The sequence below is a fragment of the Podarcis erhardii genome, assembly GCF_964252035.2.
Source record: "Podarcis erhardii genome assembly, chromosome: 6".
NCBI lineage: Eukaryota > Metazoa > Chordata > Lepidosauria > Squamata > Lacertidae > Podarcis > Podarcis erhardii.
In genome coordinates, this window is record NC_138510.1 from 25,190,627 (window position 1) to 25,213,337 (window position 22,711).

Here is a 22,711-nt window from a genome sequence, read left to right on the forward strand (position 1 = left end):
AATATATATTTCCATCGCTAATCCTTTAGGTTGCCTCCAGACTGTCAGCATTTAGGATAGATTCAATCGCATTGCAGAAATTTGTTTCCACAATTAAAGTGGATTAAAGCACTGCTGCCTTGGTCCAACAAATACACACACACACACATGCACACAAGCTTTTTACTATTAGGAAAGTGGTGAGGGAAAGTGTAGGATGAATGAGTGATTGCGTGCCAAGGCCCCATGACCTGCAGTTCCCTAGTGGATAATAAAAACATGGGCACAAGTATTTAGGTTTATAGGTTCAAATAGGCCACAACCTCATTGGTTACAGATATGAGCGGTTTTGCTTAGGCATTGGGTGAAGCCAGGCTATATGTCAACTCCTGCCCATCTGCAATGAGTCCATCTAAGGGTAAACCACCAAGAGGGGGAACCCTATGACTTACATCAAATAGGGGTACTCCAAGGGATCCCTGTTGGGGTCATGGCATGGCCCTAGCCCACGTCTAGGCATCAGGTAGAATCCACATCCCAGATCCCTTTAACAGTATACTCTTAATGAGGAGGGGCAGGAGGAGGCTACAACCTCCCCTCCATCCAAACAAAAGCTTACCCAATGCCTAGCCTCACAAAGTTGCGACAATTGCTACAAGGCAGGCAGAAACCAAATGGCTGGTGCCAATTTGCCCAGTGGGAAAAAATCCTACCTGGCCCCAACAATATGGTGGCTGACATTTGTCCATAGCAAGGTCATGCCATAGAAAAACATAGAAAGAGGATGGGTGGGTAGTGAGATCTAGTGAAAGGGCACAAGAAGAGGTCTCCTGGCCACACCTCAGTTTATTTTCTCGTGGCCATGCCTCCTGCCGCCGCTGATTGGACAACAGGGCAACCTGCACCAGCATCGTGGCCTGGACAGTGATGAGGGGAGTGTTAATCTCCGCCCCCTGCTGGATCACTGCAGGGGCCCCAATGCCTGGCCGCAACACCACCCACCCGAAAAGGTGAGCAGACTTAATGGGAAGATACGTCGTGATTAAATGAAGATAGAAGGAGAATGAATGCCCATTGTTGCATAACTTCCCTGCAAGCCAATCAGAATGAATGTTCAATAAAGACCAGAAATAATCTAACCTCTGCAAAAGCATTGTGCAATGAAAGCTGGATGAAAGCTCAATAAAAAGGTAATCTGGGGGAGCCTTTACAGAAAGTTTAAAGAAAATAGTTCAGATCAGGCTAGAATCTGAGATGCATTGTATTGTATTGGTGGCTTTTTATTGTAGGATTTTTATTTTATTTTGTTGTATGCAGTGTGTGTGTGTACATTTCTTTCATTATTAACAGGTCCTCTCTTTCTTCCAGCCAAGTCTGTTCACATCAGATTCAGGTAGGCTGTAATGTTCTTAATGCAGCTCTGATCTATACAGGCCAAAAGCCAAGCTTGAAGATATATTGCAAGCTTTATTGCCCTGTTACTCCCATTCTCTCAAGTGCTTCACCAGATCGATGGTGAAATTCTGCTAGTTTAGTGGCTGCACTTCTGCATGCCACTTGCTCCCCAGATGCTGCTGAGCAGAACTGTCACAAACAAGTCTTATTGATGCTGCGCCTGCAAAGGGACATGTCACACAGGCTGGGCAACCATCCTATAAGCAAATTCAGAGTCATGAGAGCAAAGAGGGCTGGGAGAGGCAAAAAATGTGTCTTATTTAACTCATTGCCCCAAAGGTAGAGTGTCATGCTTCTCTAAAAACACTATGGTATGACCTTACAGAGTGGGAGCAGTAAAATTCACTGTGTGGCATAGTTTCTCATATATGTCAATCAACAAGGCAGGCAAAGTGTCTGCTGATTGCACCGTGCAAATGTTGAAGGAATACATTTGGATTAGGTTAACTCTTTCATTTGTTTGCATTTGTTATCCCTAAATAATACTGGGGGCAATCTCACACGGTAATAATGATTCTCCAGCCTCTCTCCAGTCACTAATTTGGTGATGCAATCAAAGAATTCATCCAAGGATGAAGTAAAATCCCTGAATTATTTTTTTTTGGGGGGTGGGGGTGGCCTTAATTCATCCCTCTATATGGCGGCACACCACTACATGGCTGGTTCACTGAATATGTTGATGTGGACGAACATCATAATGCAGGTGAATTCAGGTATAACAAAATGTGACCTAAAGTATGAATCACAGAGACATATGATTTGAGCTTCTGAATTGTCCTACACATGTTCTTTCCTCTTTCTGTGACTTAGACTCCTTTCTTAGCTGTACAACATTCTTATCTCACACCTCCTCACTTCCTTGCTCTCTCTGGCCATAATCAATGTGATGACATGCTGTCAATTTGAACCCAAGTTTTACCTGAATGAATTTTGCAAATACGGTTTGTGGACATTGATGTCACGAATGGAGAATATATTTCCTTGGCGAGTTTCTCTTTCATGCAGTATTTTGGTTTCTTGTCCAGAATGCATTCAATCCTATCCCATCATGGTTGATCCATTGAAAAGCAAATTAGTTTATTCATTTATTATATCACAGACATGCAATGCTATTTTTCTAGAAAAAGAGTGCTGGAACTCATCATGAACACCTTTGTTCTCTTATAATGGCAACGGCGCCTACCTTAGAGGTGCCAGAATTGAGTTCCAGTGAGTTCCAGCTGGAACAAAGCCCTGCATATATGGCTGTCAAAAGAATCTCAATATTGTAGTCCAAACCTGGATGCCTACTGAAATCAGCTGACTGCAATCAGCAGTAGAGATATAAACTGTTCTTTTCATCTCAGCCAGGTTTCTGTGTGGACTTTGATCTTATGGACAAGCAAGCTGGATTTTTCTCTCTCTGCTAAAATATAGGACATCTTAGCATGTTAGCTGTATCCAGAGTGGCCATGGGTAGGTGTCAGGGGATTGCTTGTTGGAAAGGAAGCAAAGTCTTGGAGGGTATATAAAAAATAAATCACGAGTGTTTCCTGATATGGACAGGCAAATCCTGATATGGGAAAAAATTGTGCTCCCGTATGCCAGATAATAATAGCTACTTTGATATCCCTGGTGCATATGGATTAAGTAGATCAGATTTTTCCCATGTAGACAAGCCCAGAGGCCAAACAAAAGCACAGGCATTAAGTCCAACCCCTTGAATATGATTACAACTTTTGATGCAACAATTGTTACTTGATATTCAACACCATATGCGTTGCTAAGTACTGTCTCTGAAGTTGAGAAATAGAGGAATAGATGACTCCTTGGCATTCATGATGAAGATTAATTAAGTGTCAAATGTGCTTTTCATAAAGTTAAAATGTATTCTATTAGACCTGTGTTGTAATCATGCAAGGGGCTCTATCACATGCATATTACACAGTTCTGTTGTTGTCAAATGTGCAGCCTCCATTGCCAGTGTTCAAAGTAGGGTGGGATAGGGGATCAAAAACAATAAGAATCTTAGCAGTGCTCCTTACCCTTTTATTCTTTTCATGGTCCTTGTTCTCTCACATATAATTTAATCTTTGAGCTCTTCAGGAACAGAAATCCATTTTTATTTATGAATCATTGCTATAACAACCACGATCTCTCTCTAGTCTTAGAACAAGTCAGTCTATAAATAAATGTGGACAAATCATCATTAGAGAAGATTTTACGCCTTCAGATAGCTTGGGTTTCGGAATTCTGGAAGGTGGGAATTGGTTATTTCTTGTGCTACGTTATCTGAATTGACTCCCCTTAGCTTGCAATAGCAATGATCAATGGCACGTCATTAGTAATTTGCCATTTTGTTAGCAGATGTTCAGTTCAGCTGGAGACGGCAGTTAGGTTGGCAAAGTTGTGCAGGGAACGAAGGGGGATCTATTGCTGACTGCAAAGCCTGAAAGGGCTCCAGAGTCTTCTGATAAATGACTTCTTGAGGATTTTTATTGAAGTATCTAGTACTCCTAGGAGAACGTTCTTTTCTCAGGCCATATGCTATGAGCTAAGACATCCCATCCAGAGCATCATTTGGCTAAGCGGAGTGAATGAGCTGTGATTCATATACAGAGACAATGAAAATGGCTGTGAATGTGGAGATGGACAAGAGCTGAAGCAGCTCAGTTTGACTGCTGCTGTCAGTTTGCAAGACACTGGCGTGATGGTGTGTATATTGGGTTATTGGCAGGACTGGGGCAGGACTGGGGCAAGAAGCAGAGGGCTTGGTGTTTGTGTTGGCGTGCTTGAATATCTTAACAAGCAGTCACAAAGCACAAAGACCATTTCAGATGCAGCATCCTTCAGGAGACAAACATGGTCCCTAGTCTTTTGAGACACAGCAGCTGCCAATCACTGTGCCAGCACAAATGACAGACATAGAAAGAAGGAAAGCCCACCCTCCCTCTTCTCCTCTCCTCTTCCCATATGCCGTGTTTGCTTTTACTTCTTTCACCACTGGGAAGGTAGATAAAGAGAAGAGAGAGTGTGTTCTGGAGAGTGAGGGAGGCAGAGCTAGGCAGGGGGAAGCCTATTGTCAGATGTCATAGAAGTGTTGTCATAGAAGCAAAGCCCATTGTCAGGTCACACGGTGCACAGCCTTCTTGGTTGTGGCACCCCACTCATGGAATGTCCTCCCTTCAAGCCACAAGATGCACTTTATATGGTTTAGGGTTGCAATTAAGCTGTTGCAACATTAGGCTTTTATTGTTTTCATGCCTAGGCTGTATCCAATGCTAGCCCTACTCAGAATAGACCAACTGAAATTAATGAGCATGACTAACCGAGTCCATTAATTTCAGAAGGTCTATTCTGTGTAAAACTTATTTGACTATAACCTTCTGTGACTCTACTGTATTCATTGCTTTAGCTGTTGTATGCCAACCTGGGATCCTAGCTGATGAAGGGCAGCTAAGAAATTGAAAGGCATACAGAAATAAACCACAGACTTAGAAGAAAATTTGGTGACCATCTAATCCAACCACCATCTGAATGCAGGAAAGCCAGAGGTAGAACATTCCCAACAGATCCCCATCATAGCTGTCAACATTTCCCTTTTTTAAAGGGAAACTCCCTTATCCCGAATAGGATTCCTCGCAAGAAAAGGGAAAAGTTGACAGCTATGATCCCCATATATATATATATAAATTCCCTTTGTCATACTGCTCTTTCCATCAATAGATCTCTGCTGTGTTCTTTTTTCTTCTGGAAGCAAATAACACATAAATGAGCACTAAACTTGAGCTACATTTGGCAATATTTCCAGAAGTGGCTTTTATGACGTGTGAAAGCTCAAATATAATGTCAAAACATCAGGAAAATGGAACAAACTGTGGTGTGGATGTAGCCTAATAGCCATTGATAGTCTAGTCACCCATTAATTTGTCTCATCCTCTTTTAATACCATCCAAGTTGTTGGCCATCACTACAATTTATGGGAGCAAAATCCGTAGTTTAACTGTGCACCGTGTGAAGAAATACTGAATCTTTCAATTTGCAGCTACATTGGGTGACTCCAGTTTCTAGAATTCTGAGCGACTATTCCTTCCATCCATTGTAGCATTCGTTCAGTGGTGCTGCCTATGAATGCTTTGTTTTATCTTGGACCAGTGCAACTAGGGTGAAAGCAGAGGTATAAATGGCATTGCAAGACTGCTTATCATAGGAATCTTGCTTTTTAATTGCCCAGTCCCAATGTTCCTTATTCTCAAGTTTCCTAAGGTACTCCGGGGCATAACAGCCTTCAGAAGATGACAGCTTTTGTTTGATTGGTGCAACATATTTCAGCAGCCAAGAATGAAGACTTGGAAGAAGGCAGTTCAAACTCTTCCAAACAGCCACTCTATAAAATAGGTGTGCTTGAGTCAATTACTAACTAACAATAATATCCTCCTGAGTGCCCTCTGCTCTTTTTTTCTTTTTTTTTTAAGGTGGTTTTGGTAGCATTGTAAGATTCTGCTTTCTTGGCAATTCTTGAAGGGATTCTAGTCTTGGTGTTAATCTGCAGCAAGCAGCGAGGAGCTTCAGTGTTAATAAAAAATTGTGACTAGTTGCTCCTGGCTGCAAAACAGCCCTTTGCTGAAGCGCAAAGCCCCTCGAGGATGTGAAAGAGCACATAAAGTCTTTAATTTAATAGACTGTGAGTAAAAGGCGCCAGAGTATAAGAACTTTGTCTTGGGGAGGTTTCTCTCCTAGGCTGGTCACTGGGAATGGGATTTTCTTATCCGGACAAACCTAGAAGTTTGCAGCTTAAGATTTCAGTGTTTCCAAAGACCAGGCCACAAAATCAATTTTGCTTTTAGAGAGGGGAGTGATAGGCAGCAATGTTAGAGGCATAAGCTTATTACTGGCAATTAAATGATAACCATAACCGTATCCATACATGCCATACCAATGCAGATGCCCCCCTTTTTGTTATGTACATAAGGAAGAATGTTAAATTTTGTCAGCCCAACAAAGATCAGAACACATGGTTTGAAAAAGCAAGAAAGTTTTGACTGAGTCTTAATATCATACACCAGTGTGTGTGTTCACGTGTTTGCTTTTTTCTGAGCCTGAAGGGTTCACATTTTCAAGTTTTGCTGGGCCCCGTGGGGATTTAGAAAATTGCTTTCTTTCAATAAATAAATAGGGGGAAAATGGGATAATCTCACTTAATTGCATGGTTACAGATGTTAGAGCTTCAGCAGAGGCTCAAAGTTACAAGCCCCAGAAGTAAGAATGGACCAATCAGCTTGCAATTTCTCTAAGCTTAACTTAAGGAGCTGCTTGCATTGTATTGCCAGATTCAGTACAAATAGGGTTCTTCCCGAACTGTTAACATCAGCAGGTGCTACTTTTTCATACACAGCCTGTTTTCCCCCCTCTTACCCAGTTGTAGACCTTGCCCAGGTGCAACCTGTGCCCCACATCCAAAACATCCATAGCCAGTTTTGCAGTGGCAGCCAGGGAAAGCTTCTGTAAGCATAGGGATAGCCTCGGTGACACACTGACAACCCCTGTTGTACAGAATCATGGTATATACACATTAGCCTATTCTGTTAGATGAGGATTCGAAGCGCTTCCCAGTTCTTAAGAAGGGAGGGCAGAGGCCTTGAAGTTGCCCATCAACAATTTGCACTTGGAAAGCAGACTGAACAGGCACACAGGTCACTTTGCCACAGCCTTTCCCACTATGGTGAGATGATGATGTATTATGATTATTTGTTGTTTCCTACTAAAATGTCTCAAAAGCAACTTACCATGATAAAAGCATACATAACACAAAAATGCATTTAAAAAGAACACCCACTGACTAAAAGTGCTCATTTTGCAATAACATAAAAAGGAGAAATGCTTTCCTGCCCTACCAAAGATAAAGGCAGAGTTATAATTGGGCCCTGTGACTCCTGTTAAGACCTAAATACATGGGTGAACAGGAACATCTTCATTTGACACCTAAAAGTTGGTAATGGTGACACCGGGGGAATCTCTCAGGGGAGACCATTCCACAGTTGGGGAGCCACTAGTGAGAAGGCCCATGCTCATGGGTACCTCTCTCAGAGGGGGTACACAATGTATTCTTGTTCTATGCCATTTTTTGTTTCATTCCATTTCTCGTTTTTCCAATCTGAAATTCAGTTCTTTTCACAATTCCACAACAACCTGTGAATTTTTGAAATTGGAAAAAAAAAAAATCCTCATGAGAATTCATCAGCATTTTTGTGGGAATTACCCCTAATAGTCACACTTTGGCATTTAGCTTTGTATGGTTTTCATCATTGTATGCATTTCCACATACACTTTCCCCAGATATATACACTTTTGCACACGTTAGTTGGCCAGAGAACTGCATTGCAAAATTCAGAAAAGTGCAGAGGATATATGTGTTTTGGTTCACATATTGGTTCAAGAATTGCAAATTAGGTAATTTCTCAAAAAAAGAGAAAGAAATGGGGGGGGGGAAATATGCCTCATGACACTTCTAACTGTTAACCCAGCCTGTGGATGGGTAGAGGGCAGTCAAGATCAGATGATGTTGTGGTCACTAGAGGAAAAGGATAGACAACTCTCACTTTTAAGGTATTAAATGTTAAAACTTTCATTCTTTTTCTTTAAAAAGTGGAGACAATCAATGCTAGTTATTTTTATTTATTCAAAATGTGCTATTAGCCATCTTCCTAGCCAAAGGGATTTGGCAAATTAAGTGTTAAGGAACTGAATTAAATATTTTGCCAGCTGCTTTCCAAAGTCACTAAATCAAGCAACACAGCCACAACCTGAGATAGTGGGAGGGGAGGTTTGAATGAGGGAAGCAAAGACACACACACTTTTGCTTGAAAGTTCAAGGAAGGGTGTGGGTGGGTGTGTTTAGCGAGGGGAGTTAATTTCCAACCTCATTTTGGCTGTAGCTCAAAAGAAAAGAAAAACCATTAGCTGTTTGTCAGATACATGTTTTCATTGGATTTAGTATGAGAATCATTTCCACCCAAAGCAGAGAGGCTCCTGTTTTTCTTAATGGCTCCAGGGCGGGGAGATGCTCCACAGGTATGGCATCTCCCACTTTGGTGGCTCAGCTGTATCATCTTGCTATTCACGAGAGCCCCAGAACTGCTCAGCTCAGTGGCATGTGTACATTGCATGTATGCATGTGCATGTAAGCAGGTGGCTGAAGTGAGTTGATATAATCTTACCTGGAGAACATCTGCCTGCCCTGGAGTCATTCACCAACAAGCAAGATCTTTCTTTAAGTCAGAAGGTGGCAATCCTTTGCCTTGTGCCAAGAAATTCATAGCTGATGGAGAGTGATGCATCTAGTACTTTATACTAGATGCTGTTCTGAATCCTACTGCCATTCCTTGGAAAACAAGAACACTGTGACAAATAAATTTTACATATGCAGCATACAGATTACATTTGTAGCGTCCAGCCCAGACACTGAGATCCAGCACCGAGGGCCTTCTGGTGGTTCCCTCATTGTGAGAAGGGAGGTTACAGGGAACCAGACAGAGGGCCTTCTCGGTAGTGGCACCCACCCTGTAGAATGCCCGCCCATCAGATGTCAAGGAAATAAGCAGCTATCTCATTTTTAAAAGATATCTGAAGGCAGCCCTGTTTAGGGAAGTTTTTAATATTTAATGCTGGATTGTTTTTAACACTCTATTGGGAGCCGCCCAGAGTGGCTGGGAAAACTCAGCCAGATGGTCAGGGTATAAATTTTATTATTATTATTATTATTATTATTATTATTATTATTATTATTATTATTATCATCATCATCATCATCATCATCATCATCATCGTCATCATCATCATCGTCATCTAAGTTGTTATTTTCACTTAGCCAGACTGTTAATTTGGTGAGCAGATGGCGAGCATAGAGTTTGGAGGGGATATCTAGTAGGCTAATAGAGTGGTAGTTTTGGGGGAGGGTTTTATCTCCTTTTTTGTAGATTGGCATGATGATGTTCAATTTCCAACCATCTAATTTTACATATGATCAAATACATTTTGCTGTGTGAAGCAAATCACAATCAGGAAGAGGGCCTTCTCTATACCCTGGATGCCCCCCTCCTGCCCTAGAAGTAAGGTATTTATTACCACTGCTACACTTCTGCTGTATGCTTTTACTTCATTGCAGACCCCCTGTCAGTGTCTCCCTCCCCAGACAATAACAGTGGTGGGTGGAACAAACTTGACAAGACAGCCTTCTGAGATTGAAAATTGGCCATAACTTTATTGATTACATATGTAGGTTGGATTTCACTCTGGCACTGGGTGTATATCCATTATCAGCCCCCCAATAAAAGGTTTACTACTACTGCATGGTGTGCATCTGGGGGGCGGGGCGAGCATGCCAGGGGGGCACCGCCTGCGGCGAGCGTCCCGGGGGGTGCAGTGATGTCAACCCCCCCCCAGGGATGACACCGGGGCAGACCGCACCCACCACACAACCCTTCCTCCACCAGTGCAGCCCCCAAGGGAAAGCTGAAACTTGAACAGGGTCATGTCTGGAATATGGACCACTTCGAGACACAGGTCAACTGAGATGGTCCATCCTTGACCACTGTTGGAAGCTCTATGGCTTGTCTGCTCCTGTTTGGCTTCTGGACAGAGACTTCTACTTAGACCTCTCTAACGGGATACCCTGGGATCACATCTGCTTGAGGAATAGGGGAGGCCCACAACAGGCCGCAACTGCTGCCCACCCCGGAGCTGGGTAAATAGCTATTTTGGCCACTGCTGATTGCTTGCCACTGCAAGTTTTAATTGATTTGGACCACTGATCATACTTGAATTTTAATATATATTGTATACTGTAATTCTGCTGTAATACTGTCTATTGCTATTGTATGCCACCTGGAGATTCTTGTGTGATAGGTGGCGGACCAACATTTCAATACCTAAATAAAGAGTAAAATAAATAAAAGGCAAGCTGGTGCCTCCTTATGCTACAGATGACTCTGGTTTCAACACTGATCATGGGACAGCATCTTCCACCAAACCTGAGGGCAGCAGGCTAATTCAGGGAACATAAGGCAAGCTGTGTGGCATATGTGACTCTTTCTTCCAACACATTGCTACTACTATTTATGATGACTGCTCAAAACCCACTGAAACCAATGCTTCAATATATATTAAACACACACATGCACATGCCTGATGCCAGTTAGAGCACGTGGCTATATGCACAGAGGGCTCTCCACATGCACTCAGGAACCTTGTTTTCCCATGTGGAGAGAGCACTTTGCTTATACATGTCTTCTTTGGCGATCACTCATAGCTGAGGAAGATTGTCTTCCATAAACACAGTTTTAACAGTGAGTCTATAAGTGACTGTAGAGGCCAATTCTGGATCCACACGTCCTTCCACAGTGGGGACATTGGTTTCTGGGCGGGAGTTGATCACGGTTTCAAACACTGCATGAATGGGTGGCTCTTAGAGTCCTCCAGTTTCCCATAGAGTTTCCACACATACACACTCTTTTCATGCATCCATATATTATGGAACACATAGAGAAACTGCCTTTACTCTTCTGTGTTTTCAAATTGGAACCGTGGTGTCTTCAGTTCAAGCTGGCTATAGACTCACTTGGGTTAAATTTGTCTCTGCTTTTTGTGTTTCTCCAGCACCACTGAGGAACTCCACCCAGATGATAATACATGGATAAAAAGGTTTATTATGCAACCCAGTGCATCTTTAGGTTAACTTACTGTGGTTTGGTTGCTTGTTACGTCTTCCAGAAAAACACCAAGAGCTGAACAATGAAGGTTTTGTGAGCTGAGAAAGAAAGAGAAGGAGACTTTCCCCCCTTTTAATTTTTAAAAATGCTTTAATAAACTAATGGCATAGAGGAACTCCAGGCACATTCCAGTGTCAGATTTGATGTGCGTACTGTTAGAATTTCTATGCAGAAAAAGAGAATCTGGCCTTTTGTGTGACTGAAGTAAGAGACTGGGAAGCCATCCCACATGAACAAGCTGAATAACACATTTGTTATTTCTTCCCTATAGGCCAGGGAGATTATATAAAAGTAGTTTTAGGATTGTTTTAGGAAGCTCTGTCTGTGTGTTTGTGTGTCATTCTCTCTCTGTGTGTGCTGGTTTGAGGGAAAACACATCAAATAGCAGTTTTCACCCCTCACTGAACTATAATTCCTAGCACCTTTAACAAACTACAGTTCCTATATGTGGTTTACATACAACTCTAGAGCACTTCCACATTGTCCCTTTCTTGCAGGTAAGATTCAATTGCATTTTAGCAAATTAAAGCTATGAAATGCAATGAACCCATGTCTCTTCCCCAAAATGGACTTTGCAATAAGAGAAGGATAGGAAAATACATTAGAAAGTGTAAAGAATTAATGGCATTAAGAAAGGAAAGACAGAAATAATGCAATTTGAAAATGCACACTTCCTCCATTTCTCAGTTATATTAAGCAAAAGTTTAACAGTGGTACCTCGGGTTAAGAACTTAATTCATTCTGGAGGTCCGTTCTTTACCTGAAACTATTCTTAACCTGAAGCACCACTTTAGCTAATGGGGCCTCCCGCTTTTGCCATGCCACCGCCACGTGATTTCTGTTCTCATCTTGAAGCAAAGTTCTTAACCCGAGGTACTACTTCCTGGTTAGCAGAGTCTGTAACCTGAAGCGTTTGTAACCCAAGGTACCACTGTATTTGGAATTATTTGACACCCCTTTGCTGCTGAAATAATCAATTTGCATAAATTATATTTATATTGATTTTACCTTAGAAATGTTAATTTGTTTATCCATTGTGCAAAACCTGGTCGTCATATCTTGAGAGGTGTCCAAATGCTTAGTGAACAAAAAAACAAAACAAAAAACAACACTTTCCAAAATATTTACTAGATGTGCAGCTCCATTAATGGCATTTAAAAGGGGGAAATAAGCATTAATTCATACTGTGAAGAAAATCTATTTGGTTTCATTTCTACCCCAGATGAAAACTTTTCTCCTTGTGGAGTTTCACTGTTCATTAATCTCCAGTTTTGACAGTAGATGTTATTACTACTGGGTACTACTAATTTGAGATACAAATTAGAAATAATCTGCTTGTGCCTTTAAAAGGACCGTAAGCAGTGCTTCTTGGCACCAGGGTCTCTGTAGCTGAGGGAGGGATATGCACAGTTCACTTCGGATAGTTAGCAGGGTGCTGACAGCAACATGTTGGTACAAGACTTCTCCGTTCAGTTTTGTTTTTAATTAAAGGAGCACTGAGGTTTCCCGATCAGTCATAAAGCTCCCCTTCTCTAACAATGCAGCAGCTCATATAAAACCATATTGTATCATACTTGTAAAACTGCTAAAAGTGGTGGGAATTTATTTAAGGTAATAGATTGCTTATTGATGGTGAAATTTCAATTCATCGTTGAATGGTGTATTATTATCACCACTATTAATGTATTTATGTTTTCATTGCCTTATACCAAAAGAACTCTTATGTCAAGAAGTAATATAATTCAAAAATGTAAGTGAAAAATTAAAACACAATTGACAATAGACATGTTGTTGTTTAGTCGTTTAGTCGTGTCCGACTCTTTGTGATCCCATGGACCAGAGCACGCCAGGCACTCCTGTCTTCCACTGCTTCCCACAGTTTGGTCAGACTCATGTTTGTAGCTTCGAGAACACTATCCAACCATCTCGTCCTCTGTCGTCCCCTTCTCCTTGTGCCTTCCATCTTTCCCAACATCAGTGTCTTTTCCAGGGAGTCTTCTCTTCTCATGAGGTGGCCAAAGTATTGGAGCCTCAGCTTCATGATCTGTCCTTCCAGTGAGCACTCAGAGCTGATTTCCTTAAGAATGGATAGGTTTGATCTTCTTGCAGTCCATGGGACTCTCAAGAGCCTCTTCCAGCACCATAATTCAAAAGCATCAATTCTTCGGCGATCAGACATACACCCATTCTAAATGCTGCTGCCAAGAAGCGGGGGTGTGGGGTGGAGATTAATATTGTCATTTAAGTTAAAAGCCAGGTTCAAGATGCTTTTATTAATTTGCAAGGCCCAGAACAACATAGGACAGGGGGATTACCTGAATCCTTCAGGACCACTTGAACCCTTATATCCCAGCTTGATCACTGACTGAAATCATCTGTAGGAGCAGTGCTGGTGCTCCCCCAGTTCGGTGAGGCTCCTCTGACATTGGCATGAAACCAAACCTTCAGTGTCATCAGCCTTGACCTCTGGGCATCCTCTGCTGTAATTGTTAAATGTTGGCTGAACACTTTCTATGCTTCGAGGCTTATGCAGACAATTAAGAATAAGAATTTCTGTAGCCAGTTAGCTGCTGGTTTGTGAATTTAATTTGTGTGTGTGTGCTTTAATTTTGTGTGCATGTTGTAAACCACTTTGGGTTTTTTAATTAACAAAACCTGCAATATCTAAGTATTTTTTAATATGTATTAAAAATGTGCAGAGCAATTGAAAGGCAATGAAAGTGGGAGAATGCAAGATGGGATAACTACCCAATCCCAGGCCCTGCTGATCTCATGCTGGCCACGATATACAGTTGTGGGTGGGGATGGGGTAGGCAGCTAGAGAGAAAGTAAGTTCACCAGCTACAGTGCAGTCATTCTCTGCCCCCACTCACCCCTATACTGGGAATTATGTTGGGAGAACAAGAAACTTTGCTATCTTCTGTCATCTAGTACACCCTTCCTATGACCCATGGAGCAGTATAGGATTGTTCCCTAAAACTATATTCTTAGCACATATTCTGAAAGTATTCCAAATACCAGGTCTATGTATTGTTACATAGCACCCCACTCTCCAAGCGGCGTAAGATTTCAGAGATTCCAGCTGCTTACCCAGGGCTTGTGAGGAACAGTAGAGACTGTGGTGTCTTTATGATATGTAGTTTATTTACACACACACACACACAGAGAGAGAGAGAGAGAGAGAGAGAGAGAGAGAGAGGTATATATATAACCTGAGCCTACAATGGAGGACTTCACAGCATATGGGAGTCTTGCTTCTCCTATAGCCACATTCTTGGATTCAAACCAGCATGGCTCTCTCTGCTTGCTGCTTTCCTCACATCACCACCATTTTCAATTCTTAACTCTGGCTTTGTCTTCCAAACTATCTCTGTCTTGAGGGATGAGCCCCACCCATTTATTGTTTCGGACAGAGCCCCCCTCCCTTTGTTCTCTTCATGGCCCATCACCCAGGCGATCACCTCAGATGGATCCAACAAGTGTTAAAATATAAGACAGACTAGGTGAGAGAAAGGCAGGGGTAATCTCAGAAATTTTCTGAGAAAAATGTCTTCTGAGAATTTTCAGCTCATATCTACTCTTCAGCAGTGTTCACTTAAGGCAGTCATGGTTTGGCCTACTCAGAAAGAAGTCCTATTGAATTCAGTGTGGCTTGCTCTGAGGTAAATGAGATTGGGGTTGCAGCTTTAGGGAAACAAGGCTCAATCAGGAATGTGGGTTTAGCACTAACTGAGCAGACCATTGAATTTATCGGCTAAAGGTATTGCTCTCACATACTCCTTTTGTTGCCTTATTGTTCATAACTTACAACAGTCTTTTTGTTATAATTTTGTTTCTATTGTTATTAGTCAATTTGGGGATACTTGATGGACAGAAACATGGGATATAAATATTTAAAAGCAGGGAATGAATAACAAATGAACTTGCCTTCCTCTGCTAGTCATGTTAGGCCATCTGAAAAAGCCAATGTTGGTTAGCTGATCTTCAAAGCATTGTGGCCATCTATCTTATTTACTCAGGCTTTTCCTGTAAATGTTGCCAAGGGGAATTGAGTTACAGACAGGAGAAGCTTATTTATCTATTCTTTACATCTCTTAAAATGTGTGATATTCTTTAAACATTTGTAACTCCCCTTGGTGCCCAGGAGAAAATGGAATGTGTGGGGAGAACAAATGACAATATAAAGCAAATAATTTTCAGGTCATTCAAACATAGCAGTTTCCTTTTGTACTCTTATCATGCTCCTCTTTGAGTATGTGATTTGTTTGTGATTTGGGAAAGAAAGTGGTCTATTATTTTTCCAGTGGTAATGGTACCTTCGTTGTTATGGTTTAATTAATTCATTTATAAATAGTTTTGTAAAAGGTGTCTTGGAATGTTTTATAGTATAATAAAGAACATATTAAACAAATTTCACCAGCTGGTGTCCCCACCCCCACCCCTCTGCACCCAGCCAGTCCATGACATCAGGCTATGATAGTCTAAAAATGGCTGTAGCTGACTTACTGACTGAAGGTCATAAAAGTTACTCCTAGCTACTAAGGTCACCTGGCCTCTAATAATGCAGCTGGATATGCGAGTACATGTGGTTTGTCACATCACTGCAGGCACCTTCCCCCACATTATTAGGCCACATTAACTCAAACTTGTTATCATGCAAATGTTCCAGTTCTTTTAAAAAAAATTCTTAGGATTTAGCTGTTTCCTTATGGGTAAATGTGAGAGGAGGGATGTATGGGGTGTTAGGGGAAGGGAAGTACCTCTGGTGTAAAAGGTAAAGGTAAAGGGACCCCTGACAATTAAGTCCAGTCGCGAACGACTCTGGAGCTGTGGCACTCATCTCGCTTTAAAGGCTCAGGGAGCCAGCGTTTGTCCGCTTCCACAGATAGTTTTTCCGGGTCATGTGGACAGCATGACTAAGCCACTTCTGGCAAAACCAGGGTAGCGCACAGAAACACTGTTTGCCTTCCTGCCAGAGCAGTACCTATATATCTACTTGCACTGTACTTCCGAACTGCTAGGTTGGCAGGAGCTGGGACCGAGCAACAGGAGCTCACCCCCTTGTGGGGATTCAAACTGCCGACCTTCTGATCAGCAAGCCCAAGCAAAACAGTAGTTTAACCCACAGCACCACCCAACTTTGGTCCCTACCCTTCACTCAGCTCTCATCTGCAGCTCCTATGTATCCCTTAGATCATGACCTCTAGTAGCTATTCGGCTTATATGACTACTCATATTTACTGGTAATTTTTGCTTTATTATACAACCAACTTGCTAGCCTTGGATATTCATTCATTATTATGACAGTGAGATTTGAGCTTAGAGCATTTTAACACATACAAATAGGAAATCTGTGTAGTGCATTATCATGCTGAGTGTGAGAGACTGGTAGCACCTGGTGTTGGCCTTGGAATACCAGCAGGCCTAGCCTAACCAGGAGCAAACTGGGGCAAACTGGAAGTGACTTTGTTTGGTGAAGGCAGAGGACCTGGGATGCTATTGCCTTCCTTGCCAGTGAATAAAGAAGTCCTAATCTGGGGTTTAGGATGTTGATTCAACTCCTGTTTCCAAGTATAGCCTTCAAGGGAAGATCTAGAACACTAAAGGAGACAAGGAGGAAGAAATGCCTGGGTCATTTTACCCTATGGTATGTCAGGAGTAGGAGGCAACAGAAACAAGGTAGTGGTGGGTGATGATATAAAGGGACTTCAGAGTGGAGGAGGGTATGCATGGTGATTCATGCTAAAGATGCAAATTGTGTGCTGAGCTCCCAACATTCCTGGAGTTAAAGATGGGATTGGTGCTGTAATATCCAGCTTGCAATAAGAATGTAGGCCAAATATCAATGCTCTGAACCATGCACACCAAATTTCCCTTTTGAATTATAATGCAAAATGCAATTGTTTGCAGTCCCTTGGAGTTCATTATTGGATTGTGTTCTACTTTATGGGACTGAATTAATTAGTTGTGGCCTTATGCAACACGATGTAGTGTGCACACGGAGCACACACGGAGTTTTGAGGTGGTACAGTTGCCTTATCCCCAACCCCTTCCTGGGCTATGCTGAGGGAGATGTTTCCTGGCATCCTGATGGACTAAATAGTATTTATTACACCACATTACCATCCTCACTTAGAACATGTTAATGATTTGCCTCATCCAAATTCTGTTATCTCTCGAAGTTGCCTTTCCTGTGCAGACTTCCTAGTTGCAAGATAAAAGAGCTACTGATTCTCAGGACTACAAAAACATGACTAGGCTTTCTCCTACTGAATGAATTTGGCTTGCACAAATGATCATAGTTCAGTGGGAGAGAGGCAATAGTGAGCTAGATGGACCAACAAACTGACTCAGCGCAAGGCAGGTTCCTATGTTTCCATGAGTCATTTTCATGTGCTGATTAATTCACCCCCACTCACCCACTTTTGCTGCAAATACAAAGACTGAGATACCTGAGGGTTAAGTAGCCATTTTAGTAGCAACAAAAATATTTTGACAGGACATTAAAAAGACTTCAGAGAGGGATAATTTATTCCCCTTTAACAGCCTTTGTGGATGAAGACCTTCATTATGCTTTCAGGTTTTGTTCAAAAGAGTCTCCTCTTCCTAGGGTATAAGCGGGCAACAAGAACCAGCAAGCCTGGCCTGACAGTGACGTTAACCACAGCTGGGGAGACATGAACTGCAGCTAAGAGAGTTGCCTTCCAGATGCATGAAAGCACAGAAGTTGTGTCTTTCTGCAGACACCTGACAAGCATGATTATGTCCTCCCCCTACCACCCCACTTTAACCTCCCTCCAGGTGAAACTCTGATTCAGCATCTGAAGCAAAGTCGGAGAGAACCTTGCCCGCCAGTCTGGGAGTCTTGTTGTCTCTTTTTCTCAAGACTCTACATGCAGAACTTAGACGGCCCCAGAGGGTAGGTTCTTCAGCTAAAGAACTGTGCAGTGGCTCACTTGAGAAAAAGGGAGCCAAAGTTGCTGGAGCTGTTTAGACTTGTAGGGAATCCAAGGAGAGTGTCGGAGTCATTCTTTGCTTTGTCACCCAGACAGGACTCCCCTGTCAAGGTTGCTGAGACAGTTGATTTATATTAATTCCCATCATTGTTATATATCCTTTAAGGAGACTGCAATTTAAGGAAGGCGGTGGGGCAGTTGTTGTCCCCCCCACATCCTCCTATGTTTCAAGGCAGATGTTTTGGGACTACCTCCAGATGTTTTGGGACTACAACTCCCACCATCCCTAGCTAACAGGACCAGTGGTCAGGGATGATGGGAGGTGTAGTCCCAAAACATCTGGAGAGCCGAGTTTGCCTATGCCTGTTTCAAGGCATATGTGATCATAAGTACTTACATTCTACACTCACTGATCCTACATACCAAGGACCTAGCTAGATGTGACATTAATTATATGATGAGTAATCATGCTGTCTGTTTATAAAATGTAAGTACCCGTAGCGTGTGGAAGCTATGCAGGTAGCAGCAAGCAGAGGAGGGAACTAAAGTACTTGGTAACAGAAATGCATCTGATTGGCTTCAGAGGTCCTGCCTACATGCATACATCCATGCATCAGATCAGGTGTTCAGGGACAAGAGAGGGCCCTTTGAACAGTGGCACCATGCTTCAGCTCACTCACAGCCTGGGTACCCTAGGCTCCCTCTCTTCCCATCTTTTGATGGATGTTAAAAGTGGGTGGTGCTGTGGGTTAAACCACAGAGCCTAAGGCTTGCCGATCAGAAGGTTGGAAGTTCGAATCCCTTCAACGGGGTGAGCTCCAGTTGCTCAGTCCCTGCTCCTGCCAACCTAGCACTTCAAAAGCATGAAGTGCAAATAGATAAATAGGTACCGCTCCGGCAGGAAGGTAAACGGCGTTTCCATGCACTGCTCTGGTTTGCCAGAAGCAGCTTAGTCATGCTGGCCACATGACCCGGAAGCTGTATGCCGGCTCCCTTGGCCAGTAAAGCCAGATGAGCGCTGCAACCCCAGAGTTGTCCGCGACTGGACCTAATGGTCAGGGGTTCATTTACCCATTACCTTTAAAAGCACTTAAAGAATGGACTAGCTTTCAGTCAGAAAAAAATTGCTTTAATGTGTTGTTGAAGTCTTTGTTAATAATGCAACCTTTTGAGTTATTGATAGCTCAGCTGGTAGAGCATGATACTCTTAATCTCAGGGTTGTGGGTTGTGGGTCCCCGTTGGGCAAAAGGTTCCTGCACTGCAGGGGGTTGGACTAGATGACCCTCATGGTGTCTTCCAACTCTATGATTCCTGTTCTATTGCCCTATTTTTGTTGCTTTTATATTTCATTTCATTTTTATTGTATGTCTTAGTGGCAAAAGTTACAGATAGGTAGCCGTGTAGGTAGCCGTGTTGGTCTGTATCTGAAGAAGTGTGCATGCACACGAAAGCTCATACCAAGAACTGACTTAGTTGGTCTTTAAGGTGCTACTGGAAGGAATTTGTTTTGTTTTGTTTTAGTGGCAAAAGAGAGAATTTAATGATAAAATCAAATAAACTAAATTAAACACTGCTTTTGTTCTGTTGGCAGACTTGTTGAGCAAACGTTATTTGGGATGGAACCTCCTGGTTAAAGCACAGCCTTTCCTAGCCTTTCTGCAGGTCAGCTTTGGATCAAGCTGCTAGCAACATGAATCAAACACCTCCTGATAACTGATTGGTTTATTAGAACAGAATCTATGAGTCTGTAATGTACACTGTACAGCATCATGAGAAAGCACCATGCCTTGCCCTCAAGGTATTTTGATCATTGTAGATGATAAGCAAACATATTTGGGGAGAGCATAAGGAAACAATAGTGAGAAGATGCCGATTCACAGACCTGATGTCTGAAGATTATCAGTTTTATGAGAGTCCTTGGAACAGATGAAAGTAGCTTTTGTCCTCTATTATTTTCTTATTGCTTTCCTACAGTTTTGGACCTAACAGGTGATGCAACATCAGCATTTGAAGGTGAGATTGGTCTGTGCTCAGACAATCATTTTCCTCCATGAATGTCTGGTACTGCCTTCTGGAACCTTTGCAAAGCGATGGTCGTCATAAGCCTCCAGGTCCTTTCCCTTCTTAAATATCAGCATTTCACCTGCTGTTCATACCGAGGCCAATGGATTTATCCAAGAGCCATTAAAGGACTTAAGTCCTCATCCAAGTCCATTTCTATGTGCTTCCAGCCATACTTTGCTTTCACATTTATAAATATATCATCATAATCCAAATACAATAAAAATACAGCAAATGCAAACACAAATGTACAATCAATAAATGCAATAACCCAGCAAATAAATGCAATACAATAGGAACCACTAATCAGACAGTATGCATTTATGCTTGTTAAAATTAAATCCTCCTAATGTTCAACCCAAATCTACCCTCATGTAACTTAAGTCCTCCATAGCATCATTTGTTTTGTGCATATCTTGCTCACATCTTTATAGATTCTTTCAGCTTCATTTGGAGTCAGACGCTATACAAAGATCCATAACTGACTGAGGGTTCCATTGGGTTTTCTGTTACTGTCAGTCAGGAGTGTCTCTTCAAACAAACCCTGTCAACCAATTTACATATGTATGCATCTAATATTCAAGCACACACAATCAATATTCCAGACAATGTACTTTCTCACTCCACCCTTATTCCCTCCCTGCCTTCCTTTTGTTGCATGTCTTAATACATCTTGTTTCAGCATGCTCACTTCATGCTTTCACTGTCTGATTCCTTGCTGTGTAGCCTATCCAACTAATTATTTTCAATTTATTGGCTAACTCTCTACAGGGAGATTAATGGGGTAGTCAACTCTGGCAGCCAGTATACAGTGTGAACAGCTGTAGAGCTTCAGCAAAGGTATGTGTGTGAAAGGGAGGATGCTGGGATCACATTTCAGGTGCTACCTTTGCGATAAACCAAAGGTTTCTTCTTTTCTCTGTGGTTGTGCACAGATTTAGCCTGTAATGTAAAAAGCTTTGCTGTTAGCCCTATAGTGTTATGAGGCCAAATTCAGCATGAGAAGTCTGATAACTATGCAGAAGTAATGGAAGAGGAGAGCAACACTGGCATATGGGGTGGCACTTGCTTTTTCCTGCTCTCCTACTTCTAAATTATAGCCAGCTATCCGATAAAAGTTCCATACAAGCAATGAGAGTAATAAAATCGACTAGCCCTTATTCTGATAGGATCTATACTAGTTAACGTCACTCCTAAAGGAAACTGTGTGTGTGTGTGTGTGTGTGTGTGTGTGTGTGTGTGTGTGTGTGTGTAGGACTGCAGGAATCTCTACTGTATGTGGATGTGCTCATCATTTCATGCAGTAGTAATAGAAGAAGAGGAGGAGGAGGAGGAGGAGGAGGAGGAGGAGGAGGAGGAGGAGTTTGGATTTGATATCCCGCTTTATCACTACCTGAAGGAGTCTCAAAGCAGCTAACATTCTCCTTTCCCTACCTCCCCCACAACAAACACTCTGTGAGGTGAGTGAGGCTGAGAGACTTCAGAGAAGTGTGACTAGCCCAAGGTCACCCAGCTGCTGCATGTGGAGGAGGGGGGTCACGAACCCAGTTCACCAGATTACGAGTCTACCACTCTTGACCCCCACCCACCCAAAAATTGCACAGCACCAGAGAGAGGGAAGGTGCGTTACTCAGAGTGGCTATTACAGGGAAGATCCTCGTGAAAATCATACTGAAATGTTTGCATGACTGTTTCAGCACTGCTGATCACACATCTGGCAACACAAGCCTATGATGTTTCTCAAGGGCACTTTCTCCATACCTTTTAAGAAAGCACTTATCTCTGCAAAGCTTATACAAATCCATGGGGCGTCAAACTCTGTCAACATATAATTATATTTCATAGTGGAAAACAAACCCATAATGCTTTTGTTAACATGTGTCCCTGGAATTTCTCTTTAAAGAAAGAGGTGCAGTTGCATTTGTTAATTGGTTTTGTACAACTGTTAGGAACATAAACACAGAAACTCACAACAGTCACAGTCACCAGCTGTGGCCATCCAATGATGATGATTTAGGACTCAGCTAGACTGGTAAAGAAAAAGTGAATTATATGCTTTGTATGTGCAATATAACATTGTGCCACCAGACAGCGCTGTGGAGTCCCTTTTGTCTCTACCTGTTTTCCCTGTTTAAATTTACAACACGTTTAACTGAAACACTTCTTTGATGTGTCTAGATCCAGCCTCAGAAGCAGGGCACGCTGGAGTAATTCCTTCTATCCCAGGGGTATGCAACCTAAGGCCTGGGGGCCGGATGTGGCCCAATCACCTTCTTAATCTGGCCCATGGACAGTCTGGGAATCAGCGTGTTTTTACATGTGTGCTTTTATTTAAAATGCATCTCTGGGTTATTTGTGTGGCCTGCGTGGTGTTTTAACATGAGTATAATGTGTGCTTTTATTTAAAATGCATCTCTGGTTATTTGTGGGGCATAGGGATTTGTTCATTCCCCCCCCCAAAAAAAATAATAATAATAATCTGGCCCACCACATGGTCTGAGGGACGGTGGACC

General features: G+C 42.3%; 1 long non-coding RNA gene across 1 annotated transcript; it reads left to right on the forward strand.

Moving 5' to 3' along the window:
• Positions 1-1,344: 1,344 nt before the first annotated feature.
• LOC309345205 lies at positions 1,345-21,519 on the forward strand. Its single transcript, XR_014158092.1, has 3 exons — positions 1,345-1,372; positions 19,729-21,038; positions 21,454-21,519. It is a non-coding gene; the product is annotated as an uncharacterized lncRNA (long non-coding RNA).
• The last annotated feature ends 1,192 nt before the right edge of the window (positions 21,520-22,711 follow it).